Below are 3,339 nucleotides of genomic sequence, written 5' to 3' on the forward strand. Positions count from 1 at the left end.
AATATGATCGAAGTATTATCAAGTATCAACTTTCAGGCGAAAAAGTTATGCTCGTGAATTTTAATCTCTACTTGAGATCCATTTTTTGACATAGTAAACATCAGAATTTGGGGACGCCTATTTCTATCAAAGTGTAGATCTTTGAGTTTTCTTCACAATGCACTTTGAATCACTTCAATCGGAAATTAGGAGAGAAAGTTATGACGAAAATACTAAAAGTTGTCCAGCGAAAAGAATGGTATAACTATGCGGTCGCATAGAAGCCGCCCGAGAACTTTTTCTCAAATTTTTTTTACTCTATGCGACAGCATAGAAATGTACTATGCGGTCGCATAGAACAAGATTCGGGGCCGATTCAGCAGTTTCCTTATTTCGCCGAAACTCTTATGGAAAGGAGATTTTTAGGGTTTTATATAAACTAAAACTCGACCAGAATGAGGGGACGCCACTTTTACAAAATTGGAGGGGATTATACACAATTTTGGAGGATTTGGAGAGGAAGAACAAGGCAATCCACTTCAAGATTCAAGATTTCACTTCAAGAATTAATTGGGTGATATTCTTCCTTGGTTTTAATTATTGCTTTTCTTTATTTCCCATTATGTTAGGCTAGATTTTCATGTGCTAGGATTTGCGATGAACCTTACATTGTGAACCCTTAATCTTGAATTTTATTTATTTGATGCTAAAACATGTTTTTAATTATTGAATGATTGGCATGGATTTTATTTTCTCTACAATTATCTGCGCAATAGTTGTATGAGATTTGTGGCTTGTTTTACCCTCGAGAGATGGAAAATGAGTTAGACATTATGTTAATTGTCGTAAAGTTCGATAGGGGATAGAAATATACCGCTATGCTTTATGTGATCTTTAAATATTCATAAATCTTTAATACATTTTTATATGTTCGCATCCGTCATAGAAATATAGTCGGACCGCATGTGAAAATAGGTTTAATTCTACTCGAGAGAGATTGTTAAACAAATTGGGAATATTGGTCTTCATAATTGAATCGTGTTGTCAATTTTATAAAATTCGGATTAAAGATGATTGATATAAGGGGATTCGGGATGAATTGTAGGGAATATCAATGAACATGGTGAAATTCAGAAGAAAAGAGCCGAAAAAAGACTAAAATGGAGCAAAGTGATAGTTCGAGGACGAAGTTGCAAATAATCCATAGATGAGATGGGAAATGGAATGAAGATTCAAGAGTGTTAGAGGTTAATCGGATGAGGAAAGGAGTCAAGAGGTGAAATATGGATTGTCATATTTTTATAAAACTTGCATTTAGTTATAATCACGCATTTAATTTAGTTAATTTAGTCTTTATATTTATAAGTAGGTTATTAAATCATAATTTAGTTAGCGAAAATATCAAGAATTTTTATTGTTTCGGTTAAGGCGACGATGGGTAAAATTGAACTAATCAATCCATGTGGGACGATATTCGGACTCATTTAATCCACTTTATTACTTGTTAACGAACCGTACACTTGCGGTAATTTAAATCGAAAGAAATATTTTGCGAACAAGTTTTTGACGCCGTTGTCAGGGATTGAGTTCAGTTTAATTTTATTTTTCTATGCACTAATTCGAAATTTAATTTTCATTTCTCTTTTAGTTTTTATTTATTTTATTTTATTTATTTATTATTTTTTTTGTCTTTGTTTTGTTTTTATTATTCGATCTATCTTTTTAATATCTAAGTGCTACTATTATTTTTCTCTTAAATTTGCATGCTAAGATCGACTGGAGGAGAATTGATTCCAGCCGATCCTGAAATTGAACACACTTTTCATCGACACGGAGAAACAAGCCAATGAAGGAGAGGCAGTGAACGAAGGAAATGAGATTTTGGGCGACTTCTTGACTCCTCAAGTGATTCAAAGCCAGTCCAGCATTGTGTATCCACCGTTTGGGCAACCCAATTTTCAATTGAAGACGAATGTGATACAGCTGTTCCAAAATGGACATCAATTTTATGGCAGAGCCGAAGAAAATCCACATACACACATATCTCGATTCTTGGATATGTGTCAACACTTCAGATATCAAGGAATCTCGGACGGTGCTATTAGGCTAAAAGTTTTTCCACACACCTTGCGGGACAAGGCACTTGAATGGTTGGATTCGTTTCCTATTGCAAGCATCACTACTTGGAACGACCTAGCTCACAAATTCTGCACGAAGTACTTCTCACCAGCCAAGATAGCTAAAATGAGACACGAAATATCCATTTTCAGCCAGGGAGAATCCGAATCATTTGACGAAACCTGGAACAGATTCAAGAATATGCTCCGAAAGTGCCCTCAACATGGGTTCGACAAAAAGACCCAACTTCGATTCTTTTATATAGGGTTACTCCCGTACTTCAAAAGCATGGTGGACTCATCATCAGATGGCTCAATTTCTACACGAACAATCAATGGAGCACTAGAATTATTTGAAAGAATGGCAACTACTTCAGCGATGTGGGCATCTAAGCAGGTAACTCAGAAGAAACCTCAGGGTGTTTATGAGGTCGATACTTATTCAGCCATATCTGCGAAGATTGACTCGTTGTTTCACAAAGTAGAAAGCATATCACAAACAACACAAAATAAGAAGTTTAGCTGTGAAGAATGTGGAGCTGAGCATTAAATATCAGAGTGTCCAATTTTAATGCAAGGAGTTGAGCAGACAGATTTTGCACAATGGGGGCAATGCCAACAAAATAATCAATATGGGGAAACATACAATAACAATTGGAAGAAGCATCCCAATTTCTCTTGGAGCAACTAGAATCAGAATAGGCCGCAGGGTCAATTTCAACAGCAAGAGAAAAATCCTCAATTGCAGGACATGTTCAGGAAATATATGGAGAAAACCGAAATCACTCTGCAAAACCAGAATACTGCCATCAAAAACTTGAAAACTCAAATGGGACAGATGGCCATCGCTTTGACTGGAAAAGCACAGGGAAATTTGCCAAGTAACACGGAAATCAACCCAAAAGAGCATGCCAAGGCCATCACAACTCGAAGTGGAGTGCAGGTACCTGATATGCATGTCAAAAGGCCAGTCAAGAACAAAGAGAATACACCTTCTGTAGAAGAAGAAACTGTGGAGCATGATGAACAACCAAACACATCTACCGCAAAGGAAAGCTCAGAAAAAGCAGGGAATAAAGAAACAGTTACAGTCAACCCATATGAACCTCCAATTCCATTTCCACAGAGGTTGAAAAACCACAAAATGGAGCAACAATACAAGAAATTTCTGGAAGTCTTCAAGAAGATCCACATCAACATCCCGTTGGTCGATGCTCTATTCCAAATGCCCAGCTATGCAAAG

The sequence above is a fragment of the Olea europaea genome, unplaced genomic scaffold (genome assembly GCF_002742605.1).
Source record: "Olea europaea var. sylvestris unplaced genomic scaffold, O_europaea_v1 scaffold1207, whole genome shotgun sequence".
Classification (NCBI taxonomy): domain Eukaryota; kingdom Viridiplantae; phylum Streptophyta; class Magnoliopsida; order Lamiales; family Oleaceae; genus Olea; species Olea europaea.